This window comes from Amblyomma maculatum, unplaced genomic scaffold (assembly GCF_055883805.1).
Source record: "Amblyomma maculatum isolate TAMU_Amacu unplaced genomic scaffold, ASM5588380v1 scaffold_13, whole genome shotgun sequence".
Taxonomy (NCBI): Eukaryota; Metazoa; Arthropoda; class Arachnida; order Ixodida; family Ixodidae; genus Amblyomma; species Amblyomma maculatum.
Window position 1 is genome coordinate 34,093,708 of NW_028146738.1, and position 16,919 is coordinate 34,110,626.

Genomic DNA, 16,919 nt, shown 5'->3' on the forward strand with positions numbered 1-16,919 from the left:
GATATTAATCAACCTTGTCGTTGCCTTTTCTGGTTGCCCGCTACATCCCTAACAACTACATATCATGCCATGTATAGCGAGATATTTTAAACATTTTCTCAAACAGATGCCTTGAAAGTATTTTTTAACACAATGTTTAAGATCACGGCTAGAATAAATATATATACAGACCTTCCCTCAGCTAGTTTCTAAATTTTTCTATTAATTTGAAAAGCATGCAACATTAGCTTTTTTGTGGCAATCTGATCTAGTTGTAAGCGTTGGACAAAGTTCAGAAGTTGTTTTGCTGCACATCGGAAGCTTTTAACATTCCTATCAATGTGCTCATAAATAATATCTCAATATTTTCTACAGTTCACTTAAAACTCAACTAAGAACGCACGCCTTTGGATTAATATGCAGAGTCTTAATTACTCATTGCCAGTGTAAACCAACCAAAGCGAAACCTTGCTACGTATTGGAAGCTTATGTCATTTTTAACATCGTGCAACATTCTACAGTTGCCTCAAAATATTTTTTAAAAACTACTGATTGGTTTTCATGGAGTTTTAACTGCTCAGTGCGAGCCTAGTATATATTTATGATATTTTGACTACCCACCAGAAGCTCAGGTCATTCCAATAACCATGTATATGACAGGATCTCCCGCAGTTCTCAGATAAGAAGCATGTTCCGAATTCTGGGCCTGACTCTGTGACTTGCATTGGGCTGAACGTTTAGTCACCATTGGTTTTGGTTTACACGATGTCACCGATTAGTACGTACTGCTAATCAGTGTGCTCTTCATGACTGTTAGTGTCAGGATATGTCTTCAAGACTCTCCAGCAAGTAAGACTACAAAACAGTCTCACTGGGCTCCCTTCTATCTAGTCTGAACCAAAGAGCCTTCGTGGCCAATGGGTTTGTACCACAACCAAAGAGATTGATTTGCACCCAAATACCGCGCTAATAAACTGCGATTTGTGTCTCGACATTCATTTTTGCCCAGGTGACACTCAGCTTCTCACCTTATTTTGGCTTCTTTTTGACTGCTTCTTCATGGTTCCTAGAATTTTTCGGTCCTGAACAGCGCACTGTCAACGCCGACGACGCCGGGGTTTCTGGAACATGGAGCCCTTACACTATCAAGAAATATTAATAGGGTGGCATGAGCGACTGTGCAGAACAGCTGCCATTTGCAGCAATAGCTGCAGCGATTATCTGGCAATTATATTGATTGCTGTTTATTTTTCACTTTCCGCCTACAGCCCAAAGGGTGCCAAGCCAGCACTATACTTTTGATCTGCGCGTAGAAGCACTGAATGGGGAAGACCGAAGAAAATCTAAGGAATACAGTCGTTACGCTGAAATTATCCGCCAGTGATTAATTAGTCCTCTCGACAGCTCTACACAAACTGAGCACTTTACCAGATGTTTTAAAAGAAAAGAAAGAATTTTTAACGTTGTTCAAGCGTAACTTGATCAGAAACACACACAAAAAAAAAACGGTTTAGTTGTTAAAAAAGCTTCAGCAATAGTCTACTTCGAAGCTATAGCCGGTCGCCACATTTAAGAGGTGAAGAGGCTCCAGGCATCGATCAGTGGGGTAGACCCTCTATAAGTTTTAACAGTGTTCTGGATGTCAGTGATACTGACCTGAACACGATAGTGCTTATCTTCAGGGCAACAGATCTCCAGACATGTTAGCAAGCATCACAAATGCGTTGGACTTCGATTTCTGCAGCTTAAACAAAGCCTTGTTTTGCTGCCATGGAAAGTACAGCGACGGACAAAAACGCTTTCTTTTTGTTGAGGTCGCTGGTTTCCCTGCTTTACCCGAGCGGGCGAAAATACGCTCAGAGTGAAGTGTATACGAGGCTCCGCGTTGGCTATCAAATGCGAGTTGTGCAACGTTGGTGGTCCAAGAGTGATGGGGCCACCCACTACAATGACGTCGCTTAGCTGGAGAGCGTCTCGAGGAGAAAAAACCCCTGAAACACGAGGCAAAGTAACACCCTTATTTTAATGAGAACGACCCTGCGCCACTGCAGTGATTTCATTAGCATCCAGCGCAGTTTCCCCGGTTACGTCATGGAGTATGAATGCCGCCGTTTGGCGCCCTTTGTGCAATTGCTCGTGCCCTTGAGGAATCTATATACTAGGTTTCCCAGCTATATGTATCCAAGAAGCATTTAAAGAGGACAAGGTTTCCTAGCCCCGTGGAATCACCTGAGATGTGTTGAGAGTGGCCTGGCCCATCCGAAGTAATTCTTTCGTTGGCCAATGTTAAAAAAATTACTGAGAACTAATTTAGCCAGTTTTTTTAACTATTGCTTTTAAGAACAGCAGCTCAATAAAAAGCTGTATAACTTATCAAGGAACGGCAAGCGCCGTTTCTAGGAAGTCCCAATTTACGTGGGTTTATTTATTGCCTGTTCAAGAAGTCTATAACGTAATCTCGCTTGCATCTCTCGCTCAGTGCGGAAAAAAGGTTTATCGGAGCCAGTGCTCCGGAGGAAAGCAGAGTTTGTTCCCTAAAAGGCCGCTAGGGACGCCGAAGTGACAAAGCACTCATGTGCATTTTTTTTTTCGCGGCGAGCTATCTTTTTAAGTCGGTAAAGAAACAACCGTGCTAAGCGATGGCTTGGAATAAACATTACTGTAAGAACGTCATGGAATCGCAGCACTTTCAGACGAGGATAAAGGGACGAGATACATACACCCAACTGCGCTGAACTTTCAACTTTATTCTGGACACGTTTTGATCCGCTCTTGATATTGACACAGAAGGGTATCAGTGCGCAAGTGCACCTACAACACAGATATGAAAGTCACAGTAGCCACGGTTTTTTTTTTGTATATCACAACAAAGGCAGCAAAATATGGCAAAAGCCGGCCCACAATACCAACGCCGCGCAAAAACGCTAACGAGGCTAAAAACGAGGCATAGAGGCAAGTAAAAAGACAAGGCATGATAACAAGTGAAAAATGGAAAGAATGAGACAACACTTAACAAGGCAGAACTCATGAAAGGGTGAAGACACATAAAAAAAATGAAAAGGTAAAGACGCATGAACAATAATGTAGGCCAACAAATAACAGGCCAAAAAACTTCAATGACGCTAGAATAAAAGCAGGTAAAAAAATTCATAAATAAGGCAACAATTAACAGCGAAAATTTTAATAATTACCTAAAATCAGGTAAAAAGAGGACGCAAGTGAGACGACAATAGGCCAGAAAAATTCGGAGAGGTAAGAAAGAGGTCTTTATCATGACTTGGGATGCAGAGCAATCCTAATTGATCCGCACAAGAATGGGATTTATTTTGCTAGGAGGGCTATAGAAGGCACGCTGACGCAGTCTGCTTTCACGTTATCAATGATAGCAACTTCAATTATTTCCCGCGTCAGTTAGTACTTGTTTTCTTTCAAGAACCTGGTATTAGTAAAGTTTGGAGGGCGGCTCATGCAGGGTGAGCAGTGCCGACAGTGGATGGCCAAGTTTTTTTATTTTTTGTCTTTTACGTCCAAGTTACGCTCTTGTAATCACTAATTTACACAGCGACCTGTCTGCCCAACGTATTCTTTGCCGCAGGATTAATTGAAGTTTTGGCCCAATTGTTCCATTTTTCACTTGTTATCATGCCTTGTGTTTCTGCTTGCTTCTATGCCTCGTTTTTAGTCTCTTTAGCGTTTTTTCGCGGCGTTGGTATTGTGGGCCGGCCTTTGCCTTTTCTTCCTGCCTTTGTCCGTGATATAAGAAAAAAAAAAAAAAAACCCGCGGCTTCTGATATTGTCTTATTTGCCTTTGATGCGCGCTTGTGCGGTTATGCCCTTCTACTAAATATAAATCGCGGATCGAAACTTGTCCAAACTAAAGTTTGAAATTTCAGTGGAGCTGTGTGCATGTATCTCGTACATTCGTCCTCGTCTGCCAGCGGTGCGATTCCATGATGTTGGACAAGTACGAACTAGCCCAGCAGCACACCCTGCATTACTGTAAGCTATTTTCCAACAGAATCTGCAACTTTCTTTCATACACTTTGTTCCTTAATGTAATTACTAAAATGTTTCTAACTTCTCATTATTAATAAATTAAGTTTGGAGAACGAAACAATACTCAAGACGAGGTCACGTGAACTTAAAAGCCGATACGCTAGGATACGCCATCATTAAGAAGGGCTTAGTTTTGTTTAGCGCCATCACCCGGCATATAAACGGTGCTCTGAGTACCACTCTTTCTCTGATCTCTGGCAGTTCTCTGAAAATTACTTTCCAGTGACTGGGCGAAGCAGAACTGTTTCCGTCAGACGAGGAGCTTGCTATCGGAGGTCTCCCTGTTTCATGCTAGAACAGCTGACGTGGTAAAGTCAGATATGACACTAACCCATTTTAGCTACATAGGAGTTGCCAGTAACGAGTGGCGACCGCGCGCTGAAGCCTCTTCTTTTTGCTGCCCCTTAGATTTCTCCTTCGCGCTATTTGTTTTCAGAGGACACTATAAAGAGGTAAGTGTAGGCCACAGATCACATCATTTAAACTCTCACTGCCGTTGTTACCGGGGAAGAATATTTGAGCTGCAGGAAATGTTTTTTAATGTTTGCATGCTCTAATGCAACTGAGTGCGTACTGATTGAAAAGCTCTTGCGGCGGTACTTCGACCTATAAAAATTTCTTCGCGCATCGGACAGCTTAAATTTGAAGTCATTCCCGACGGCACGACCGCATCACAGCAACGCCGGGCGCGCCCAGAAATAGTGCATGTTGTGCGCCTAAAGTCTTATTACGCGCGCTAAAGGCCCTAATTATTTTAATTTCTCGTATTTTGTTTACCTTTCTGTGTTTACTGAATTGGGGCGATGCCTTTTTAGGAGGGGAGTAATTCCGCGAACGATTCAACTCTCTATTCTTTTTTGACAGCCGCCGGCGTGCCGCCTTATCACAGTGATTCAAGTGCGACGATTGATTCTGTCTTCTTTTTGTTCGTGCTCTTTGTCGCGAGACACGACTTTATCATTTTCTGTGCTGCGGCAGATGATTCGATATGTATCTCCAAGGATTACAGCCAGTGCTTGTATTTCTGCTATATTCCCGTTATGCTAGTCACTCTTCGCGGTTTTATCTAGATGTTCCTACGCCGCTTTTAAATTGAACGCTGACGACTGAAACGGACATTCTTAGATGACCGCCAAGCCCGATTTTTGCTATCGCCGCAGCCGAATAGCTTAGTTCTTTTGCGGGTGCAGGTTAGTCCAATAAACAGTTTCTTCAGTGAACTAAAATGGCCCGACTCCATAGAAACCTCTGCGTCCTACGCGCCGGGCGCTGTGCGCGCCTGCGCAGTGAGCGTCGTGATCCGGCGCGCAAAAAAAAAAAAAAAAAAAAAGCCGTACACAACTCCAAGCACAAGGCGCAGTACGCGCCTGGTCGCGTGCTCCATAATCGGCAGAACTTGTCGCGGAGTCTCTTCCATCGCTTCTGGAGCATTTTTACGGCCTCTGTGATGAAAGCACAAGAACTACACTTGAAAGTTTTGACATACACGACATGAATAACGAACATACACGCATGAATAACGAACAAACAGGTTCAGCATCTTACCTTCGCGCGGGAACCCCGGAACAAATTCTGTGGCCACCGCTGTCCATATAGCCGCCGTTACCAGCTCGTTCTTATGAAGCGCGTAGCTCGCAAGCCATAGCGGCTGCCATCATTTGATGGCGGCGATTAGCAGCTCGTTGTTCATTTCATTTATTTGGTTGCAAGTGCAGGACAACGCGCTTCCACTGAGGTGGAGATCCGCCATTTTGCTGAAAACATGCTTGTAAGGCCCGCCAGACCCGCTCCGGAAGACGCAGAGCGCCCAATGATTGGTCGATGCTTGCACGCCGGAAATAGGACGCGTGCTGTCGCGAGCAGTGCGCGCGCCGAATATCTGGCACTGTCGGATCCGAGCATCGTGAATGCGCTCGGTGGTTGGCGACGCTTCGCGCACGCGCATCCAAGCGTGCAGGACGCGCGCTTCGAGGGTTCATGGAGTTGAGGCTATAGACTCTTCATTTGTGTCATCAGACTTGTCCCTATTACGTGAAAATATAATTTCTACCCAGCGGCACTTCATGCTTAGGCTAGCCTTTGTTTTAAAAATTGTTTTTGGCGAACTTTGCCTACGTGACACCAATGAAAGTTAATCTTCCATTCACATTTAACTTACACCAAGTGGAATGGCTCATTGAGGCTCTGGCCCATTTGGAGCATTTCATTTCGATTCGCGCAGCATTTGGAAGGGCCTTTAGCAGGACTCTTTACGAAACTATGGCTTAAGAACGGCACATGAGATTGTAACGTAAGATACAAGCTGTGCAATGTGTCAAGAGGCAAACGCGACACAGATCCTGTGAATTCGTGCTGTTGTAAACATTACAGCTAGTCACAAAGTACCAATGCTCGAGATGTTCAGCAAGTTGCTCTCAAAAGCGTCTGAAAGCGAAAGCTGTTTGAGGGACAGCTCTGAGGGTTCAGAATTTAACCGAGATTATGATAGCGGCAGGGGCGTGCAAATCTTGCAGTCACTGCAGAGGAATTGTCAATGCTAGCCTATATCATTAAGTTACAAGCAGCATCGTCACTTCAAATATGTTCCCACATTTATAGCAGAAGTGTTAACGGTTACGCTTGCATACAGTGATCTCAGCTTGCTATTTCAGGTATGTAAAGCCTAAGTTGGGGTGCTAACAGAGCGGCACTATACATGCTGCAATGTTTGAATTATTTTTTGTCACAAAAGTTTGAGCAATAAATGTTCACAAAAACTTCGCCACCGATTACGATATTCGGTAATGCCAAATTTGAGCGCAGCAGTTCAACTATTTTAACTTCTGATACGCTGAGGTAAAGTACTGTGTCGAAGAAGAATTGAGAGTTATTGCAGTGAGACGACAACGCTGAATTCTGTGCGGTTAACTGGGCGGTATTGTATTTCCCGCTCTGCTAACTGCGCTGTGCTGTGTTAACTGACCATATCAAATCCAACGTAACGTATTTGTGGTGGCTGTAATTTGATCCCAGTACCCACGTTGGATCCCCGCAGCGGTCGCCACATTTTACCCATCAACTGCCGCCTCTACTACTGCCGCCGACGACCCAGCAGCTACCGCCTCCTCTTCAAAGGCCCCACAAGCCGCCGTCATAGTCCCGCCCCGCGACCTTGACCCATTTTATGGCACTGGCGACAACTTAGACGTAGGCGACTGGCTCGACCTGTATGAACACGCAAGCGCGAATAATCCTTGGGATGACAATATGATGGAAACCAACCTTATCTTTTTTCTGAATGGCCCGGCACGCAAGTGGTACGTCACACACGAGCCAGAACTAACTCCATGGGAAGTTTGTAAGCAAAAGATGCATGATCGTTCTGGTAAGCATATCGAGGCTCGTCGCCAAGAAAGACCTGGCGTCACGCGCACAAACGGCCACGGAACCATACGCTGCCTGCAAGTTGTTCTCGCCTTGTGCCGCAAGGCTGACAACGACATGACCGAAAAAAGTGAAAATGGGCCATATCTTCAAACGCATTGTCGACTACCCCTTCAAACTTCTACTCTGCAAAACTGCAACCGTCGAGGCCTTGTTAGAGACCTATCGCCTCTTTGAACAAGTTAAACTTCGCCGAATATGGCCGCGACTTGACCGGCTACCATACACCGCTGCTAGTGCCAACTGCGCGGATTTAGAGTCTTTAAGGCAGCCGTCTTGCGCCAAATAACTGCACCAGCATCGTGCGCCGAGAATTAGCAGCACTGGCACCTCTGGTCCCCACAGCTGCTCCATTATTTTCTGACTACGCTCTACAGTTTCCTTGACCAAAGATGTCGCCCGCCAAGAGGTGTTTAACATGGGGATCTCCACAAGCCACACCATGGACGAACAGCGCACTATTGTGTAAAACTGCAACACACCTCCGTGCTCTGACGTAAACATCATCGTCTTCATCATGTTCCAACTGCAAAACACTCTCGGCCTGTGTAGTGATTATCGCCATGAAGTTTTATATGCGCTGCTCGTTCATTTAGTCTAGATAAATTCGCCATCTCGCTAAAGACCTAAATCGTGCCAGATAGCATCCCGAGACCGTGGAACGACGAGATGCTAGATTGGCCTGTCAAAGAGAAGCTTACCAAGTGCGGAATGGGGCAGTGTCAAAGCGGCAGTAGTGACTGCGACTATAGCTGATGGCTAACGCTCGCGTAACGTTATTCACGAATAGTTAACCTCTAATACTTGTTGAATGCGGTCAGCAAATCGAACCTCAACTTCACGCGTAAGTTTGCGGTTATCTGTAGCCATAACCCAGTAGTGCGGAAAGTACATAACTCAAGGTGTCCAGCGGCAGCTTTGTCTTAATTCGCACCTTATTCCGCCCTTGACGCGTGGAACGAAGTAAAGGCCACTGAGAATCCGGACATCCAATCCCGAGCCGTGGCATGGGAATGTGTCGCCCGGGATCTTTATGGTCTCGGAGACACGTGCTGACCAACTTCCCTAACCCCCATTTTTTTCACAGCAACATTGTGCTTCACTTCCTTTCTAATTCCACAAACAAAGACGCAACAACCAAGAAATTCATCTTTGCGCGGAAGGCGCCAAGTAGTACTCTTTGCTGTGTTCATGTCCATTTCCAGGTGCTGACATCAAGGTTACTGCCTTACAATCAAGTTGGGTCCCGTGCTGTATTACGCGGCAGCTAAACGGAAACTAATGCAAACGTGTTTTTAAAGAACGTGATGCTGGGAGAACGAAAAAAATAACGAAGAAATGCGAAAAACCACCATGAGACTGTCTGAGATTTTTATCGGGACCCTTAGCTTTCAATTTTATGCTATCTGTCTATATTATCGTTCCGTAAATAAACTCTTATATTCTCTAGAATTATCGGTCTTTAGTCTCATGTACTTCGTTCCTTCTCAAATAGTCGTAAGTGACCCGAAAACCTGCAACGCCGAAAAATCACCCAAGGGATGGACGTAGTAGCGTTTTTGCATAATTAGCATAGCGATAAAAATCTGAAGGGATGAGACGATCGGTACAAATTATATGACGTGGCTATCATACAGGAAAGCTACCTGAGATGCTAAACAATACAAGCGTTCACTAAGAGTGAAGGGGCTAACATTTAACAGTGACTTATGCAGTACAGCCCAATGAAAAAAAAAAAAAAAAACTCTTGTTCCCCTCAGGTCTATTGCTCACCGGCCAAATCAGAGAGAATCCGAGCAATGCAGCATAAAGGAGGAGGGTAAGGGATTCGCTAATTTGACGGTGTCAGGTCTCTGGCGGTCATTTGATTTCAGGCCTCTTATTTAAACGCACTAAAAGCGAATTCAAAATGCTTTCTCGAACGTGATTGTAGCGGTAAAAATTATGGGTGGTATGTTTATGGCACTACAATTTTTGCTGTACAGCTAGACCAATAGGACGAAAACGTTTTGGGGTTTTTGTCTCAGTGATATATTAAATTTTTTTTTCTTTTTCAATAAAAATAGGTGAATGGAATATGTGACATGCTAGTGCTGTGGAATGCTGTAGTAAGTCGTTGTTTCAAGGCTTATAATCTTACGATCTGGAGTGTGTACTTGTTCTTTTCGGTTTTTGGTGTGCGACATTTCTTTATATGTTCGTTAGCATTGCTCTCTTGTATTTATTTTCCTGAATGGCATCAGTTAGGTTCGCGTGCTGCCCACCAGAGGACCGGCCATACCCTCACAGTTAGTTTTTTCTTTGGCAGATTTAGCGAGGGTAAGAGAACTTGCCCCTGGGCGAGCTGGTTACATTACAATCTTGATTGCAAAGGCGCTAATAACACGGGACAAACACAGTGAAGTTTACGGGACAAAGCGCCACTTCCAACTAGTTTATTGAACACACGAAACGTGCATATATAGGCTTTATTGTCCCTTGCCCAGACACGTCACCTAAGATCAAATTTAACGTGATAACCCACGCTCAAGAAATTTCTCTTCCGCCGTGTACAAAGTAATTGAAATATCACTTATGCACGAGCTGGCTTTCTTTTTGATATAAAATGCTTTAGGCAGCTACCTAACTGCAATGTCTTTACTTTTACCAAGAATGCTCACGACCGATTAACATGGCTCACAAATACAGGACGAGCACTCTGGAATGTGCTTCGGCAAATGCGTGCCTTCTTTCATTTGTACATATTCCGTTCATGCTCTCTTGTTCATTCATTGATACGCTGGCCAGTCTGTCCTATGTAGGAGTAGCCACAACACGCGGGGATTTCGTAGACCACACCTTCAGCGCATTTCACTTAGTGTCTCCTGTGCCTCGTTCCTCAGCCTCGTTCTTTTGCTTTCTTTCTCAGTACGGGAGCGAAGCCCTCCAAGCTTCCTCGGTGCTGAAAAAAAACCGCCGTCACTGTGTTTGTCCCGTATTATTCGCTCCTTTGAATATTTGGCTCATTCATAGCTGAATACCTCTTTGGTTCTTTATTGTTTTTACCAGGCAATGCTATCGACGGTGTAGTCTCCCAGATAAGAAACTACACACGGGTGCCACTGCGGCTAAGGTGCGCTGATCACAATCACAGTTCGGCAACACCATATGCCTTTATAGAGGGACTGCGAAGGGGTGAGCGCGTCCACAGCAGGCGTGGCCCCTCGGGGCTGCTTGCTCACCTCGTTTCTGTTGTTTCTGTCCCTGTTTACGTGTATGTGCTGTAGCTACTGTGCGTGGGGCTTTGGAGCCTTGAAAACACCAGCGTGTCATATTTTCTATTTTTGTTTCAAAGAAGTGAATGACCCGATGAAGCTCGTCTGAGAATAGTTGGCGAAATGATACCCAGAATTCTGTTCGGGAGTACCGGTTATGCAGTATTTTTTATTTATCGCAAGGATGAGACTCGGACAATGATTTCGGTCAGGCGAAATGCGACGGGCGAGCCAGTGTTCGCGACGGGCAAATTGGTTCACGCTTTACCACCTTATTCAGCCTTTCAACCACTGTCGTGACGTTCGAAGCCATAATTTAGCCTATTCATGCAATATGTCATGGAGTCACAAAGTACTCGAAGAACACCAAGGATTTCAAGTCGCCGCCACCGCCTCCTGGAGGGAAGCCGCAAAAAGTGAGGACGGGATTGTAATGTTCAGGCCTTTCAAAATCATCAGCATCCATAAATAAAGCGTTTTAAAATTATTACTGCATTTTCCTCATATACCGTCATCAGTAACAAGATAATTTATAATTCAACCTTTGTGACCATAAATCTTATTTCTTTCTCGGACTCAAACGAATGCGCAATCACGGCCATCGTCATCTTCTCTAGGGTGAACAGCATTTGCCTTTCCATTATAATAGTACGAATTGGCTTGTTTTTCTTATATAGAGTGGAAATTTCATTCAACTTCTTGGGCCGGAAAGCGAGAAATCTTTGTATTGTACATGCATGAACACATATTTAGTTATGTGGTACTCATGTGGACCATGAATAGAGCTGTTTTGGCTTGCCTATATATCGCATGATTATCGTGGAATGCATTTTTACATTGAGTTATGGTTAGATTTATTATTTCATTATTCTTAATTTTCTTTCAGATCGAGCGGCTGACCTCAACCTGACAATTTGATTTTGGGGTGAGGTTGAGTGTGGTCGCCAGGGGTCACCGGAAAGGTGACTTCATGTCTCCTGAGGGGACCTCAGTCTCAATTGCTGAGGTTAAGATTGAGTGAAGTCGCAATGTTTTTTTCAATTTGAGCGTAGGTCGAGATTTTTGAGATCAAAAACCTTCTCGGCCTTCTACACTCCAGTGCCGCTCGATCGTCGGCGTGCTCGGCGGCGTCAGGCTCGGTCCGACAGCGCCCGGCGCTAAATGCAACCGCCCGCATATCACGCGCGCCGCGCTGAGGACATCCGCAAGCTTGCACTCTCGTCGTTGCTTCTCTCGCTCTGTATTCAGTTCTCCAGATGCGGCCTCTGCGCCCCATCGGAACCGGTTTCTCTTTAGGAGGTCGGCTTTCTTCGATATAGACGCAAGGACAGGTCTGATCATCTGGTCGACATTGGACCCCGGGCGAGTGTTATGAGAATCAACTTAACGCAGCTCTCCCTCGTACGCTAGATTTAACCGTAGTCAAACCTCTGCCATTTTTATTAATTTACCATCGACGACTTTGCCGCCTTTTTTTTTTTTTTGCCAATCGTGGCGAGAACTTCAGGTAGCGGGTCGCGTAAGTGCAGCTTTGTTCACATTTTTTGTCGCCCATGTATGGTTAAATTTATTTCTGGCGGAAAGACAGACTCAAAAGACCATGTCAGTGCCAAACCAACGAGGCGTACAAGGACACAAAATCTTGCATGCCAGAGTAATAGTTCGACCCCTTCGTGGAATCTTAAATGAAATCGAGACTTGGCAATGCTCGAATCGTTTTGCCAGTTTTAATTATTTCTTCATACCTCAAATGCCCCTGAGTAAGAGTTTTACACAGTAGTTTTCATGAAGGTTCTCATTCTCATGCCCCTAATTAAACTTCCGTCAATTTAACTGAAGTTCTCCGAGGTTGTGGATTTTGACAACGCTGGCTTTAAAGCAAAAAATAGACTACTAAGGGGGATTGCTCTATCAACTTGACACTCATGAAATGTGGAAAAGCTAGCTATCGGGTTTCCTTTCATTTTTCTGAGTATATGTGAATGACTATAATATTATTTTTTGAAGTTTAACAGTTAGAAATAGGATCTTTGTAAAGTACATCCCATAATTTCCCGGCTGCCTTGTAGCGGTAACTCTTAAGTAGATAAGGTAGCTGTGAATTTATGTCTCGACATGTATTGAACTGTCTCACCGACGTAGCCGACGATACCATCTAGGGCTGTGGACGCAGGGCAGAAATAGCTCAGGAAAAGGGCAGAACTATATAAATACTGTCGTGCGAGATTTTCATTGCTTATATGTAACTTTAAGAAGTCGCAATGGCCCTAATACCATCTGGGTTGGGGATATTCGTCACCATTCTGCGGGTCTCTGCTTGTCATGCTTGACGTCACTTCAATCTATATAACATCACGCACGCAGATGGCATTCGGACCGCTTTCACCGCTTATAATGATGTTTGTATTCAAAAGAAAGTCGTCAGCTCAGCCTTGGCCACCCTCCTTAATCTTATATTAGAGCTGAGCAATATCGAATTTGACAGAAAACATTTTGCCCGAATAAGCGGAACTTCAGTGGGCGCAGGAATACGTCCTTATTACGCCAAAATGTCTTGGGTATACTGGAGAACTTTTGTTTTAGGATGCCGCTCCTAGGTGCGTTTTTACTACAAACTCTTGATTCATATGTCCCTAATTTTACCCCACGGCGAAGCCGAGTTAATGTAATTTATGGCCAATTTTATAACGCACATCCTTATATACGATTTTCTCATTACAACTCTAAAAGTACAATCAATTTTTGCGACGCCGCACTTTCGCTTCACGAGAATACCTTAACATATATTAGCAATATACCGAAAGTCGACTGATCACCAGTTGTATCTGCACTTTGATAGAAGCCATGTAATGCATATAAAAATCACCTTACCCTACAGTCAAGCAGTTCTTTCAAGACGAATTTCCTCAGAACTATCAGATTTCGAAAGCAACGGCGCTGCCTAATAAACCAAGATATTCACCTCACCTAATTGATGATGCAATAAAGGGCGCTAATGATCCAGTCTGAAGATTACTGCTAGCTACAGAAAAATCAAAACTCCATCTTGCATACTAACCTTGTTTTATTCTCCCTCTGCATCCGCACCGAACGTCTCGACAATCTTAATTAGGAACACCAGAATATCATCATGCAAAGCGAATGCCTAAAGCACTTACTCACAGAAACACCAATAGAGCCGTTTACAGAAGATCTCTAAGCAACGAGATATGCTAACATCGTCATAAACCAATTTTTGCGATTCCATTGGCTGCCATCCATGCCCCAAGAATCGCTGTAAAGTTATGTTCGCATTGACCAGAGCTCGGAGCGTTATAGTATAGCACTAGTTCAAAATTAGTTAAGCTTCCTCGTAAACTTCACCAGCGATACAGCAAACTTCGTTTGTTAATTGAAAAGTACCGTATGTAACCAGCAATATCCAGGCCAAACTGAAACCTCCTTTAGATTGCGTTTCAGCTGCTATCTGTCTCATGTTCAGAAGTGTTTAGAAGCACGGGTAATGTTGAAGAATTAAGTGAATTACACGATAGCGCCAACGGGCCCCGTCAACTTAATCTATTTACGGTACAGACGAGGACACTATTACCTCTTTCAAATGAGACATTGCTTAGTACTCCCCTACTGACAGCGCAGTCACTATACCTCTTTTATTCCTAATGTTCGTCGTAATCGTGTATAACACACAGTCTTTCACGCACACTTACTTTTCACAAACATACACTATGGTACAGGTTTAATCACTGCTCCCTTAATTTGTGCCCTTCAAGTCTCTCGCACTCTTTAGCATAAGTGGGCAAGTTTCCATGGTCAAATGGATGATGATACCACATTATCAGGTTAGTTGGAGTAATAAGGAAGAGGTCTTCGCAGTGCAGTGGGTATTATTCGCTTGATGATGATGATGATGATGACCAAGGTATATCAAACGCAACATGCCATAAATATCGTGAGGGTAAGTTGAGTTCATTGACAGATGAATGCTGGATGAACCAAGGGCGGTGTGCGCAGCTAGACGAACATCTTTCGCGCTTCCTCAGATTCCCCTTCTTCCAACCCAGTGGATCGCTTCCTCTTCTCGGTTGCTGTGCGGCACGTGACGATATAAAGCCCAGCTTTTACCCAGCCTGGCGAACGTGTTTCGATGTGATCTTTTGGTGCTCTTGGGGCTGGTTAACCCGTGGAAGAACCGCACGGTGCATCTACATGCAAAGCTCCCACGCTCACCGAAGCCTTCATTCAGACAGCGTGCCCTTTGTGCAGGTGGTGTGCGCTCCTCATGGTCGACCTCCTGACTGGCTTTTTTACTCGTTGCATGTGTGTGCTTCCCGGATACGTAATAAGAAAGTTACCTGCGTGAATACAGCTATGCGGCATAATTGCAAGCCAAGGCTCATGTGTTCGATTCCCGGTTAATGAGCCAATTCTGTTTACAGCGCATTTTGTTTTACTCACATGTGTTTGACTTAAGTTACTAGCTAGTGACGAGGTTTCAACGTTTTAATATCTTCGCATGCATTCCCTAGCTCCGTCGGTGACTTGACCACCTTAGCACCAATCCGAATTTTCTCAATACGCCATCAGCGCCGCCGGTGCCTGTGCTGAGCGAGTTCGCTTTAATATTGGTTGCCAGCTCGACCACTAGTCTGAGCCGCGCTTACATCGTCTTGCTCCGCAACATAGATCACGTGACTTTTCTTGATGAGCGAGCAGAGATTACTAGAAAGAATTTTCGCGTTATGAAAGACAACACCCGTTCAACACCTAATGCTTTTGTGTCCCCGAGGGTAAGCGCAGCGCCTTGTGTTCACGTGTTGTAGCAGTAGCAGTGGCACATTGTTTACGATTCTATAACGGTGATCGTTTTTCGCCTCACATCAAGACTTACGTACCCGACCTCGGTGCAAGCTGCACTCTCAATCCGAAAGCGAGGATGCTGCAGCAGCCATGATTATTACAGCGTGAGCCGTTTGTTTACGTTAAGAATGTGCAGAAAAGCGAGCAAGACTAGCTTGACAAATTTGTTTCTTAACTGCTCAGTCACCACAAACCGACGCCTAAAGAGCCACATGAAACACATCTGCACAGTTTGTGCCTCTAAAAACTGATCTGTGTTGTTTGTCCAAGACTTGAAGTCCTCCCCACGATCGTAAAAGCCGACTGCAAGAATTTTCAAAAGAGCAGTTGCACGGCGCCGCATCCGCCGGTGAAAACCGAAACCGACTGACGGGATTTGACTTCTAATGAATCGATTCAACTTGAAGTTTCACTCAGCACCACACATCACCGCAGATATTCTTTTTTTCAGCGAAATTATCTGCCGACTGACCAGATGCTGCCCACGTACCAGCTTCAGTGTTGTTGATAACAGCGGCGAAACATGCGCTGAAACATTGACAGCTGCGGATTCTGCTCACTGCAGCACCGTCTTAACGGAGGGAGAAGTCGCCATGCTGAACATATCATTAGCTCGGTAAGCTCCTTTGTTGCTGAAGAAGTAGATTACGTGACTCAGATGAAGTGTAAACAGAATGACAAAACCAGAAAAGGAGAAACTAAACGTCTTCGGACACAATGCAGACTAGGAGAGCGACACAAGTTACTGCCCTTCTTACGTCCCGCCGGTGACCCCTAGAGGTGGTTCCAGGGTATGTCCGTGCACGCTGTATGCATTATCGATATTGTGCGACGTCAATCTAACACCAGCTATATTTGCTTTTCTAGGGTTATAATTATATTATTGTTAACAATGCCATTAATATTGCTATTATTATTACAATTAGTGTTGGTTCATTATTTATTATCAGACTACAGTCCTGAAATAGCACACAGCGTAACATTAACGACGATAGCTTTCCCGTTTTTTTTTTTACGAATCATTGATTCACTTGCATTTTATTAGTTTCGTTTGCACCAATAGCAAGCCGAGTTCGTAGCAGCATGAGCAGAAGTAAAAACCGCCTCCCAAAATGCGTCACGAACTGCGGTTGTGCGCGAATAGCTGTGGAATGGCTGCCGAGTCACGTATTTTTTGCCTCACATTGCCAACACTCTTCCTGGGACGCCTCGGTCGCCACCGTTCGTTGACGTTTCCGGGGCCACTGTGGTGACGACACGCGCGCCTAGCGATAACTTTTATTTACGCTACTTTCTCGGCCGTTGAGTCATTACGAAATGCGGCTCTCACGGCCGTTGAAAGAGTGTGCG